Genomic DNA, 14,288 nt, shown 5'->3' with positions numbered 1-14,288 from the left:
ATATGAAAAACAATAGATCTTAATGTATAACTGAATCACTATGCTATACACCAGAAACTAACAGAACATTGCAAATCAACTATACTTCATCAAAAAACAATACTAATACAATAAAATAAACCTTTATTGAGTACTGTTTCTGGGGTAGGAACTTTGTTAAGCACCCATGGCATAAAGGTGAATAAGACATGGTCCTGCCTTGAGGGTGTTTCCAGTAGGAAGGAAAGATATAAAATATAATTCTGGGATAGTTCAGAGGATGATGCTGGAGTATGTGGAAGGCAAAAAGAAAAGGAAAGAAAAGAAAAGTGATAAGAGCCTGCTCAGAGGTGCGGAGGTTGGAAATTATAGAGGTTGCACGTCACAGGCATTAGTATACTTGCTTCACTCACGTGGTCCTTGCTACAACTCTAGGAGAAGACGTCTATTATTAATACCCCCATTCAACAAATGAGTGAAGAGGATAAATAACAAGCTCAAGTACATGCCCCTATTAGGCAGCTGAGCCAGGACTGGGACCCAGGCAACCTGGCCTCTGCCTTGACACCTTACCTCCACGCCATACTGGGATATTCCAACTGGCCAGACCCAGACTGACGTAGATTGAGAGCTAGCTGGTTTCCCACAGAAAAATCATGATGTTAAAACCAGAAAAAAAGAAAACTGGACACTGGGCAAGCGAAATCAACAGCTGTCCATTGTAGAATCACTTCAAAAATGCAGCTTCTCCTCTCTTGGATTATTTGCTTGGGATGAATTTTCCACAGATGGTTATCTCATGGGTCAGAGCCTAAACACGTTCAACGGCTTCTGACATAGATCACCAAGGAGTTTTTCAACAGGACTGCAGATTTACATTCTGTTCACCCAGAATGAACTGATTTCACCACACTTTTATTTGTGTTGAATGCTATTACGTTTTTTTAAACCTAAACAATTCTAATTGTATTAGATTCTGTATTTATATTTGCATAGTTTTCCCTTTTTTTAGAGCAGAAAATCCAAATAAAAGAGAATTACTATATACAAGTTATTAACATGAACCTCTGAATCAACAGATGAGCCAGTTGGGGCCCCTGGCTCATGAGGGGTGAGGGGAAGGACAGGTGTGCCCAGTCATCCCTGCGTTGTCAGGGAACAGGAGGGCTGCGCCTGTGAGAAAGGACAAGACCCTGCAGGTCCAGCCCCAGGCTGGAATTCAAGTTCAAAATGTATTTCAAATGTAAACCTTTCTTTTTTTTTTCAATTATTTAGGGTCATTACAGCTGTTATCGCATGAACGCTAGACTGCACGTCAATAAAAAATGTATGTGCGTCTACACCTGTAAAAAAAAAGAAAGAAAGAAAGAAAGAAAGGGCTAGAAAACTGTTAAGGAGTTTGGGAGTACCCTCTCTTGTCCCCGTTCTCCATTTTTAAAAATCGTGATGAAGGCAGTTTCCGACTCTCTGCACAGTGCTGACAAATGCACACAGGCACAAGAGGGTAAGAATGTGTCCCAAAGACAGTGACCCGCGCTCTACCCTATGGCGTCCAGCGTCCTCTTTCCTTCCCGCCGCGGAACCCAGAGAGGTCCAGACCATAGAGGCGCAGATATCTCCAAAGCCCTAGAGAGGAAGCGCAGGCTCCCGGGAAACCGACTTCCGCCAGCGGCCCACTTCCGGCCCCGCCCCACCCGCTCCTGTAAGAAGAGTTTGCGGGGGGCGGCTGGAGGCAGTGTTTCCGGCTAGGGGGCCGTGGGAGCCGTTCGAGAGGGGCTCGGGCTCCAAAAGTTGGGAGGAGCCGGGAGAAAGGCTTCACAGAGGGGCTACCTTGAGGCCACGGCACCGGGGCTCCGGTCCCCGAGGTGCTGACTCAGGGATCGGCCCCTCGAATATCCAGAGCTGTGGATTTGTTTCCTTGTTACAGCTGGCTCGCAGAAAATAAAATGGTGAAAACCCCACTTCAAAATACGTAATTTAGGGCTTGTTTTCGTGTAACTAACTGAGAGAACAACCGATCTGAAAAAACAGTCAAGTAACTAAAACAAAAATACTGTGGTGTGAGGATTTCACTGTGGCCAGATGTGGAAGAGAGGATTTAGGGCAAACGAAGAGGCCCTGGAAGGAGAACCGGGTACCAGGGGAATTTGTAGAGTGCGGTTTGGAAGGAGGGCGGGACGTACCGGGGTGGAAGGGGGTCAGAATGATCTCCCTATGGGAGGTGGGGTGTCAAGACTTAGACTCAAGTTCTCTGACCGAGAAGGGGGACTCTGGTGATCAGATTCCTTGCAGAAGACTGGCCTGGGTTGTTTCCCTTCCAGGACAGCCACTTGCCACAGGCGCTAACTGCCTAAACTTTCTGACCTCGAGTGTCCTCAATTTTAAAATGAGGACGGTATCTGCCATGCTGTCCTACTGTGTGTGATCACACAATGGCTATGTTCTTGAGTGAACCGGGTTTACATTCTCTGACACTGTAAGATTGTGTTGGGAACATTTATAAAGAAGCTCTTCCCTGAGAGGATAAAAAGATGGACAAGTTCAGGATTTGAATTTTGGTCTCTTAGCACAATGAGTAATAAAATACTGAATTGTTCTGAGAAGCCCTGCAGTGATGGAACCCGCCTAACATTGTTTAGCCTGGTGTTTCTCAAGCATTTGACCACGGAAACTTCTGAGTTACTCCCTATTAATGTCTCTCCAACGTGGTTTTTTCCAGAAACACATTTTTGGGAGACACTGACATAAATCATTCACCTGAGCACAGACCTCCTCAAGAGGCACTCTCACTTCTCAAAAGATATTTCAGAACTACTTTTTGAAAATCATCTGACTGGATTTCAGTAAGGATAGTTTCAGTTTTACAGACGTTCGAGAAAACGGTCCATAAATAATCAAGCACTACAAGCTATGTAACATACGGAAAGGGAAATGAACCCTCCTTGCCCTTCCTCCTATACGTCATGGACAGTAGATAACATCTTAATATTACTAAGCAAATATCAATATATTATTATTTATAAAACAACAGAAATAAGTAAGTGGGGAAAATATGAATTGTTTCAAGTGGAAATTCTACAATTCAGGGCTTCTTAATGACAAACCTAGGAAATTAAGGGCTTATTTTAGTAAAATATGATTAACATTTTCTCCAAAAATAGAATGTAGCTAAGAATCATTTAAGTACGTTGGATGTATGCATGAAGTGACATTCACTGGAAACTTGCCCTAACATTATGGAATAAAATTTAGTACAAGGATTGTCTTCAACATTATTCATGACGACTTCGTTACTGAAGTAACAACAGAAGCTCTTAATGAGGTAGTTTCACATGTTTGGTACAATCCTCCGTCAAGGGGAGCTTTGAAGTGACTTACTAATATGTTACTAAAGTTACTAATAGTGACTTACTAGTATATTGCAGTTTCAAGCAAATCCTGCCTAAGGATGATAGACAATAATTGTAATGTAACGTGTAATAACTGTAATGTGACAATACATTAGAGTGTCCTTGTTCCAGTGTCTGGGCCTCCAGAAACCTACACAATTCTTATAAAGATAACCAGGCTCCAGAAGACACTAATGCTAACCAAACTCAAAAGGCACTGATGTATAAACCTGGAGTGTAAGTTAATTCCTTCTAGTGAAAAATATACTCATCAATCAGCTGGATAATTTTATTCACCAACAGCGTGCTCCTTCTTGCAGGAAGATCTACATGGGGTCCAGATTCATATACTATGAGTATATTGTACTGGAGGGACATAGCATGGAATCAGAGCAAGGGGATGATATCCCAGTTTAATAGCATTGGGTGTCTTCACTCTACCGGTGTACCTGTCGAGTTGGCTAGATATTCATGTTCATGGGTAAAAAGCACTCTCTCTCATGGTGCCAGAGGCAAGATAAGTTATTTGGTCCCTTCGAACATCTATTTCAGAGGTGCTCTCCTCATATTCCTTCTCAAGCGAGAGTACAACATAATTGACTTGGTTTAAGCTTTTCCGTTTACAGCTCCCATGCAGCTCTGCCTCCCTGAAGTGGCACCTGGGTCACCAAGTTTGCATTTGGGGTCTTCACAGACAGTCCCTTGGGTACCTTCTATGATGACTGATTTCATCTGATCTCTTTCTAAAATTTAAACATCGGCTGGCCCCATTGTTGGTTAAGCATCTGAGACTCCAGATGGTCTTAACAACACATTACTCTCTCAAAGCTGAGTCCTTGAAAACAGCTTCTACTGTGGGAACCATGAGCAGATCGAACATTCCAAGGACAAGGGAGGGGTTGAGAAGCCTCCGACTGCCCAGGTCCAGGTCAAGGATCAGTCAGTCACATCCTCGTGGTGACCTCCTTCAACATCCATTGAACTCATCCAAGAACCAGGATCTGTATTAACCTATTTAATAATCTCCTCTCCTCTGAGACATTGTACTTGACGTTAAGACTAACTGCACATGGTCTTCTAATCAAATAGTACCTTTCAATTCCGTAAGGCACGTAGTCAAAATCACATTTATCCAATTTATGCATTGTTGAGATATTACAGCTATCATCAGTTTGGTGGCTCCTCCAATTCTAATTATAAATACGAGTGGTGACTGGCTCTGTGTATATTTTATATGCCTGCAACAACAGTTGTCATTTATCTACATTGGAAATAATTTACCATACTTGGAGTGGCCCTAAAGAGGAATCACCAGGAGCTTGAAGAGCTTTTGGGGTCTACACTCATTAGAACTCATCTGTGACAAAAAAGACCCAAGAACTTAAGATCCCCCTGCTCCACCCAAGCAAGAGGGGCCTAGGATAGAGAAGGTGGAAAAAGAAGAAGATAAGGGGGCAGAAATGCAGGCAAGAAAATATAACACCAGCCAAGAGATTCTGCATCAGCACTTTAAGAAATGCTCATGCCAAATGATGTCAACAGCCCTTGGGATTTTGAGCAGAGTCCAAGAGCTGTGTCATGAACAGCTGAGTCCAGACGTTTACAGAGAAGAGCAGGTACCGGCACTGCTGACGCTGTGGCGGTTCTGGCCATTCCGCCAGAGGGTGCCAGAGTCCTGGGGGACCTCACCCAGCAGGTGCAGGGGGAGCTGTGGGGAGATGCTGGGTGATGAGGGGCACCAGATGAGAAGCAGTTGATTGAGCCTGTGGAGAGCTGGGGGCCTGGGAGCAGGGGCCTCAGACCACCAAGCTAGAGCAAGGTACCCAGTCCCAGCGGTGGGAGAAGAGATGCTAAAACAGCCTGTGCCAGGCTGGACTGATTGACTCCCTCAGAGCTTGCCCTGCAGCTCACTGCCCTTGGACGTTAATGAACGATTCTGACTTCATTTTCTTTCTCCTTATGTCCTTGGAGATACTGTGTTTTCTTCTAGGGTTTTCACTACAGTTCTGTGCTGATGCCTTAACAGGCCCAACATAACCTATCCATGTACAAGTCAGTCTATGCATGGACAAGAAACTGTTTCTTCTAGAAGGGGCTCACATGGCATCAAGAATGTGTCCCAAGCCACCGGAAACAAGTATTTCAAGACCCCCTGGCTCTAACTAAGTTAAGGAACATGCCGAAGGGCCCACACAAGCAAATGCAGGGAGGGTCTGAATCAAGTCTAGCTCATGCTCTTTGTTCCCAGACTAGCGGCCACTTCCACTTGTGTCTCGGCAGCTGACACTCTGACTCAGCTGTCCCCAGACATTTTTCCTGGAAGTGCAGGAGCTGAAGGGGAACTTCGAGGTCACCCACTCCAACCTTTCATTTCACTGAGGAAGAGGTGGCGACTTGGACCAGGTCAGCGGCCTGGCCGTGGCCACACTGCTGTCAATCACACTGTCCTCGTCCCGGTCTCTGGACACCCTTCTTGTCTGCTCTCAGTCATGTGTCCCCGCCTAATGGCTGTTGTTGGAGGACTGCTCTCCTATCGGGAGGCTTGGACCATTCTGTGGATCTAACCCCAGCCCAGGGTACAGGGAACTTGTCTCCAGCTCACCATCTCACTGTCTGACCCAGAAAGCTGTTTTATTAATAATGGTTCATCTCGGACTAGCAGTGCAATGACTGCTTCTCTGACTCTCAAGCTGGAGTGCTTGGCACTGACCGTGACCTTCTTTTACTCCATCTGTGGTTCTCCCCAGTACCCTTCTCTTTTGCAAGAGGAGGGGATGAAGACGGCAGCCTGGACTCGGAGCTTGACTTTCTCTGACTTGGAACTCCCAAGTCTGCCCCGCAGCTCTGGACTCCAGATCATGCCAGGCTGGAAGGAGGTCAGGGACTACGGCCGATCCCTGGGATGTCACCTGTCCTCGCCTTTTTTAAGGTGATGGTGCCTCCCCCTATTTGTGGATACTTGCGCAGATTTGAAGCCAATGCCCTCAAGAATGTGTGCTCTTAGAGGTGAGGGTATAGCTCAAGTGGTAGAGTGCATGCTTAGCATGCATGAGGTCCTGGGTTCAATCCTCAGCACCTCCCCCCAAAATAAATAAACTCAATTACCTCCCCCCTAATTAAATAACACAATAATAAATTTAAAAAAAATTTTTTAATGTGTGCTCTTAAAGCCTACTTGACAGGACCCAACCAAACCGGAATTACTTGGTCTTTGCTTAACTACTCAACAAGTTATTTTACACAATAGTACTTTTTTGCCTTAACAAGACCCATCAATTATTTTACATGTGAAATGGACTAAATAATCCAAGAAAAAGACTGTCAGATGGGATAAAGGGGAAAAAAATAAAACTCTATGTAACTTCTAAGAGAGACTATCTAAATATATGGAGACAGAATGATTAAAGGATGAGAAAAGACAGACTATACACACCCTAGCAAGAAGAAATCAGGTGTATCCATACAGTATCAAATAAGACTTCAAGGCAAGAACTGTTACTAGACACAAAGAAATATCATCATGGGTCAATCCAACAAGAAGACATTAAGTCACAAATCAGTATGTACTCAATGACATAACTTCAAAATATATAAGGCAAAAATTAAACAACTCGAGAAGGAGACACCCACAATCACAGTGAAAGCCTAATGACACATCTTCCTCGATAGTTTATACCACAAGCAGCTGACAGACCAGCAAGGATACAGAAGATGAAACACACAGTTAACAAACGTGACCTGGTTGTTACACAAGAATTCTGTACCCAACAATCACAGAATTTACATTCTTAAGTGGAAACATGTACCAGAATTGACCATATGTGGATTATAAGGAAAGCCTCAAGACATTGCAAAACGTTGAAATCTTTCAGAGAATGTTATTTGACCACAATGGAATTAAGCTTAGAAATGAGTAATAAAAAGATTATATCCATCTCCTGGAAATTTTAAAATATGTTTCTAAATAAACCATAAATTAAAGAAAAAGTTCAAACAGATATTTTGAACTGAATGATAATAAAGACATAACTTATAAAAACTCACAATATGCAGATAATGGGGGGCATAGAGGGAAATTTATAACCTTAAAAATGTACATACTAGCAAAATGGAAAGGCTGCAAATCAGTGATATAGTCTTCTACCCAAAAAACTTACCAAAGAATAGCAAATTAAATATAAGGAAAATAGAAGGAAGTAAACAAGATTATAAACAGTGAGGTAGGACACAAACATACAGTAGAGAGAAATCAACAAAATCAAAAGTTGGTTCTTTGAAAATGTCTTTAATTGGTAAACTAACAATACTGTCCAATGAAAATAAAAGAGAAAACACAAATTCCCACTATTAGAAATGAAAAAGGGTGTCACTACAGACCCTACAGACATTAAAAGGATTAGTAAACAAATATTATTTTTTTTAACTTTACACAAGGAATTTGACATTTTTGATGAAATGGGAAAATTTCTTGAAAAATGCAACTTCCCAAAGCCCACCAAAGAAAATGAAAAATTGAATATCTAACATCTAATAACATCTAACTAAATTCTGTTATTCAAGAACTTCCCACAAAGAAAACTCTAAGCCTGGATGGTTTCACCAGTTAATTCTTGCAAATATTTAAGTAATACCAATCTTTCACAAACGCTTCCGGGAATAGAAAAAGAGTATGTGGCCAACGTAACATTGATAGAAAACTGGACTGGGATAGTACAAGGAGGAAAAATTACTAGCCAGTCTCTCACGTCATGATATAATAAAAAATAAATAAATATATGGCCTTTGTCTTGGCGCCCAGCTCTGAATGCCTTGGGAGTTCAGGACAACAGGAGTGTCCTTTGTATGCTGTTGAGATGACTGGTGGCTGGAGGCCCTTAGGGCTGGTCATCAGAAAGAAAGAGGCTTGATTAGAGGACTGGAACTTCCAGCCCCAACCCCCAAACTCTAGGGAGGGGAAAGGGATGGAGATTGAACTAATCACCAGTGGCCAATGACACACTCAACCATGTCTACATAAGGAGACCGCCATAAAACCCCCTAAATGACAGGGTTCAGAGAGCTTCTGGGTTGGTGAGCACAAGGTTCTGGGAGGCTGACTTGCCTGGAGAGAGTATGGAAGCTCCAAGCACACACCCCCAGCCCCATATCTTGCTCTGTGTCTCTTCCATTTGCCTATTACTGAATTGAGGCATTGGTAATAAACCGGTAATAGTAAGTAAAGCGCTTTGCTGAGTTCTGTGAATGGTCCTAACAAATTATGGGGAAATGTTGGGGGGGGTAAGTGGAAGCCCCCAATTTATAGCCAGTCGGCCAGAAGTACTTGACCTAGACTTGGGACTGGTGTCTGAAGTAGGGGTGGTCTTGTGAGACTGAGCCCTTAAACCTAACTCCAGGTAGTCAGTGTGGCAAACAACAATAAAAAAAGGTTGCATGCCATTTCAGTAAACAAAGATTGTTGCCCGCCCACCATCAAGCCATCAGCCACTGCAGCCAGCGATGAGGTACCGAGGGGAATGCAGGATGGAGAAAAACAGGATACTGGCCCCAGGTAGTTAAGATGCTTATCAAAGGAATAATTTCAATAAGCCCAGACCCTTGCATCTTCTTATACATAGAAAAGCACTTAAGTCTACAACTTGACATACCTGTTTTTTGTGATTAGCAGTAATCTTTTGATGTTTGACCACACGGGTTTTTGTGGGGTTTTTTGTTTTTTCAGCAAAAACTCCTATATATCCTGACTCATCCTCATCTCTTCGGAACAATCCCTCAGAACTATCTGAGAGGCTGTCTCCCAGGCCATAGTCCAGGTCATAGGCCTCAGTAAGGTCCCCAAATAAAACATAACTTGCAACTTTTAGGTTGTGGGCTTTTTTCAGTCAACAGCATCAAAATTAAGTTGAATTGTTAGACACCCAGTTGGTCAAAGGATTGAAGAATTGGTTGGTGTCAGAAGAGGGGAAAAAACCTTTACTCATGAATATAGAAGCAAAACCCTAAATAAATTATTAGCAAATGAAATCAAGCATTCAGCTAGGGTTTATTCCAGGAATGCAAGAGGGATTCAATATTCTAAAATCAATCAAAGTAAGTCATCATATTAGTAGGAAAAGAATAAAATCATAAACCATCTTGACACACACATAAAAATGATGACCTCAGGGAAAGTGGTTTTAAGAAGTAAGATCAGATTCCTCCCTCTGAGTCCTATCCCTCCAGTTTCTAGGAGAAAACTACAGTCTTGTTTCATACCTGGTCTGAGCCACAGGCGCAAAGGCCCCTGATTATAGGACCCTCTGGCTTTGCACTTTGACCCCCATCTCTGATTCTCCATGTCTTTTACTGATGCTTCAATCTGCAAGACAAAACAGAAGGAGGCTGGCCTGCAGGTACTACTGAACAATTAATTATTGTAACAGGCACTCTGGCAGGTCCTAGAAAAACAAATATGAGTCAAGGTCCTGGAAGATTAAGTAACTCAAAACTAAAGATCCAAACTGTTCTTAGAAACAATGAACAGTACACATACGTAAATTTAAAAAATACATGTGCAGTATATTGTATATATGTATTTACATGCAATATATTGTATATGTGCAGTCAAACTATCAATTTTACCTAATAAAACTGAAAAATGAAAAAAAAAGATTAAGTAACTCATCAGAAGTCCCCCTCTAATAAATGGCGGGGCTAAGATGTGAACCTAGTCAGTCTGGTTCCCGAATTCATACTCTTACTCATTCTGTGTCACTGATTCTACACGTGCATAACTAACTGTAATACTAAGCATTAAGGGTCAAACTGACGTAAGTTACACATACTGTGGATGTGCAAAGGAAAGAGAATCTTTTAACTGAAGGTGGGTTGGCTCTAGAAGGCTTTTAAGAAGTAGCATTTAAACTGGAACTTATAAGATAAAAAATTTAACCAGCAGAATATGAGAGTGTATTAGTCAGGACAGGCTGGGTTATGCTGCCGTAACAAAAGGTTTAACACAACAAAGATTTATTTCTCTTATGCAAATGCTAGTTCAAGTGGGCAGTGTCTGGGGCACACCCTCAATGTCAGGCTTCAGGGATACAGGCTGCTGCCGTCCATGGTCCCTCCTTGCATCACATGCCTTCATAATCAATACGCAGGGAAGGCACCAAAATGTGGAGCATTCACACATGCCTTTCAGTGCTTTCAGCCTGGAAGCCACACACATCACTTCTGCTTGGAGCCTATTCATTCTGCGACAACACACGGAAAATTTGTGAGAGTTTTTTTGCCTCTGCCACAGAGGAAAGGGGCATTTCAGAATGAAGAGCTAACACATGCAAAGGCATGAGAGGATTAAAAATGCTTATGTGCACAAGAAGAGCAAAGAGACTTAGGACCCAGCTGGCCTCGAAGGTCATTCCATAGGCGTATTAGTTTGCTCCAGCTGCCATAACAAAATAGCACAGGCTGGTGGCTTAGACATCAGAAATTTATTTTCTCACAGGTCCAAGATCAGGGCGCCAGCAGGGCTGGTTTCTCCTGAGGCCTCTCCCCTTGGTGTGCGGATGGCCATCCCTCTGCCCACATGCCCCTGGTGTTTCTTCGTGTGTCTTAATCTCTTCTCATAAGGACAAGAGTCAAATTGGAGTAGGGCCCAACCTAATGGCATCATTTCACCCTAATCATCTTTTGAAAGGCTTTATCTCTGTTAAGGACTTCCTGTTTGTGTCTTCCCCAAATTCATACGTTGAAGCCCTAACACCCAACGTGACTATACTTAGAGGTGGGGCCCCGAGGAAGTAATTAAGATTAAATGAGGCCATAAGGATGGGGCCTTGATCTGAGAGGATTAATGCTTATAAGAAGAGACACCAGAGAGCCTGCTCTCTCCCTCTCTTCCTGGGAATCCTCAAAGGGGTCCTGTGAGGACACAGAGATGCCTCAGAATGAAACTTACCTTGCTGGCATCTTGACCTTGAACTTCCCAGCTTCCAGAATTATGAGAAAAATTTCTTTTGTTGAAGCCACCCAGAGTGTCAGTACCCTGTTACAGCAGCCTGAACAGACTAAGACAATCTCGGACTGCAGTCCCAGTCTGAGATGCTGGGTGTGAGGGCTTCAGCACATGAATCGGGGGGCGGGGCGGGGAGACACAATTCACTGCTTTACAACAGGCAAGTGGAAGCTGTCAGGGAGGAACGCCGTCGTCGCTTGCCTCGTTTCATAAGGTAACAGAAGGTGACAAAGAGAAGAGTGAGCAGATGTAGGAACCCACAGAGCTGGTGATGGTGACAGTTCAGGCAGTAGCAGTGAGGACAAGAGAGGATGGAGACTGGGAGCACTGGAGGCTTGTCCTTGGCGACGGGATATGCTTTGGTGAGGGGAAGAGAACGTGAGTGCCAGGTTTCCAGCCTCCCTGTCAAGCAAATGGTGGCATCAGTACTCAACACAGGAAACACAAAAGCAGCGGCCTGTTTTGGAAGAGGAAGACTTGAGTTTGCGCCCTGTGGCTGGACCACGCACACAGAAATGTCTAGGGGACGACCAGAAATACAGCCCCAAGCTCTGGGGAGTGAGGAAAGGGAGCCAGGGTTGAGGGCACAGCATAAGCAGAGGGACAGGGCAAGAAATAGCAGGGTGTGTGCAGACAGCCACAGTCGGAACAAAGGTCTCTCCTCGCCGGGTGCCCCAGGCCTTCCCGCCCTCCTCACAGCCACTTCCACCCAGAGGGCCCCTCAGATGCACCCAATGCCCTGACTCCTGCCAACCAAATCCAGAGCCATCCAAACCGACTTCTCCCTCTTAATTCCACTGCTTCAATCTGGCTATTTTCCCACAGTTCATCTAATTCTATGTAACACTGTAGAAACCCTTAGTTCACAAAGTCCTTTCACAGGCATGAAGGTATCTGTGGCCTGAATGGGACACTGGTCTTCCCAGCCTCAGGGACGCTTTCTAGGTCAGCTGTGTGGCCCTAGGCCAGTCATTTAACCTCTCTGAGCCCCAGTATTTTCATCCACTGGGTTGGGCAAATGTAATATCCACTCCATTTAAAAAAGTAGTTGTGAAGGTCAAATGAAAATATTGTTATGTCATCTCTAAGGGAATAGAGGAACAGTGACAGCTGGGGTGGGAGTGGCAGTGCCAGAAGTTATTGTCACATCATGTCCTTTAGAGATCAATGAATAAGGCTATGGAAGAAACACTCAAACGCTCAAAGAGAACCCAATCCAGAAAGATTTAACTGAATGCTTCTTGTGGGTCCAATTCTATGATTGCTACCAATAAACAACACAATCTTCGTTCTCCGGATGCTGAGGCAGCAAAGTACGCAGACAGGTAGAGATTAACACAGCACAGGATAATGCGTGTCCCAGGTGGATTGCACAGATCCAAACTGCACAGGAGCCCGAAGGAAGCAGAGATCTTCTGGACAGTCAAGGAATGCTTCCTGGAGGAAGTGGACTTTGAAGGGAGCATATGGTATGGGCAGGCAGAGAGGGAGGTGCATACGGACCTGGCTTCCTTGGAGGGGAAGCATCGTGCAAGGGAGCCCTGAACTGGAGAAACTTTACCTGCCACCCCCCATTCCACCAGCTCCTGAAGCTGGAAAACTCCCACCTTCCCAATGAGGGAAGCAGTGTGGGACAGACCAGGTCCTAAATCAATGCTGAGGGCTGGGGTTTCCTATTTTGATCTGTTGCTAAACCAGCATTTGCAGCAGGACCACAATCCTGAGAGAGGGCGGAGGTCAGGTGCAAGGTCAGGCCGCTCCGGGCACAGCGCCAGCCGCTCAGCCGGTGCGAGACTGGCCGGGGCTCCTTGAGCAAGACTGACTGCAAGCTCCATCTGCACAGACGCTTTCTCGGCTCCTAGAAATGCTCTGGAACAGAAACTATTCATTTCGGCTCCATTTGGAGCTGCAGGGCTCGGCCTTCTGAGATGTCAGGAGGTTTCACTGGGTCAGCCGAGTGACCCACAGCAGAGAGGGAAGCAAAGAGACCCCCCACCCCGGGGTAGGGTGGCAGAGGGTGGCCTGCTTTTCCTGGACACAGTCAGGGGACAGAGGAGCCAGAGGCTGCAGGAGTCACTCCTTCCTGCAGCAGCCAGCTGTCCCTCCTTCCCTAACACACACACACACACATACACACACACACAGACCCCGTTATGCTCACTTCTGAAGACAGGGCTAAAAGCTCCCTCCTTTCACTCATAACTTTGCAGGTTATACATAACTTTTCCTGAATAGACTGTCTGACCTTCACTGGGTGAAGCCACCACCTTCTTAGCAGGGAATCAGGGGGACTTAACAGTGGATGGAGGCGTTTTATCTGCTTGGTCAGTTAGAAATGTAAATTTTTGGTGTCTACATCTATCAAAATTCATCACATTATACATCTGAAGTATGTGTAGCTTCCTATACAGGAATCATACCACAATAAAAGTGTTTAAAAAAAAGAAATGCAAATTTCTCTGATAAACAATGTCAGCAGGTTCATTCCTTTCCCTCTGTGTTAAAAAAAAAAAACAATCTGTGAAGAATTTGAAACCCTTCAGAGGAGAATAATAAGAGCTATTTTCAAGAACACAACAGAGGCAAATTTCTTTCCAGCAGGGAGGTCCCCCTTTGCACAAAGGGTTTGCCCAGAAGAGGGGACCGTGTGTGCGCCGTGTATGTTTTCAGGGAGCTGCTGTGATCCGAATGTTTGTGTCCACCCCTCACCAGATTCATATGTTGAAACCTAACCCCCAAGGTGATACAATAGGAGGTGGGGCCTGTGGGAGGGGATTAGGTCACTAAGGGGGGACCCCCATGAATGAGATTAGTGCCCTTACAAAAGAGACCTGGAGAGATCCCTGATCCCTTCTTCTACCACGAGAGGACATGGCCAGACATCTGTGACTGGGAAGGGGGCTCCCACCAGAGTCCAGTCATGC

The 14,288-nt window shown here is 44.5% G+C and overlaps 1 protein-coding gene across 5 annotated transcripts in view; it reads right to left on the bottom strand.

Annotated features, from left to right (window-relative positions):
* Window positions 1-14,288, bottom strand: part of RGS9 (regulator of G protein signaling 9) — a 112,495-nt gene that overhangs the window by 71,316 nt on the left and 26,891 nt on the right. For 2 of the 5 annotated variants that reach the window (XM_031468935.2, XM_064495632.1), the window contains exon 3: window positions 9,621-9,723. The exons of the other annotated variants lie outside the window; for them this stretch is intronic. The gene's annotated coding sequence lies outside the window, so the exon portion shown is untranslated. The remainder of the gene's footprint in view (window positions 1-9,620; window positions 9,724-14,288) is intronic. 5 annotated transcript variants of the gene reach the window in all.

Source organism: Camelus dromedarius, chromosome 16 (assembly GCF_036321535.1).
Source record: "Camelus dromedarius isolate mCamDro1 chromosome 16, mCamDro1.pat, whole genome shotgun sequence".
NCBI lineage: Eukaryota > Metazoa > Chordata > Mammalia > Artiodactyla > Camelidae > Camelus > Camelus dromedarius.
The sequence above is the reverse complement of the archived record's forward strand: the minus strand, read 5'-3'. Positions and strand labels throughout refer to the sequence as shown.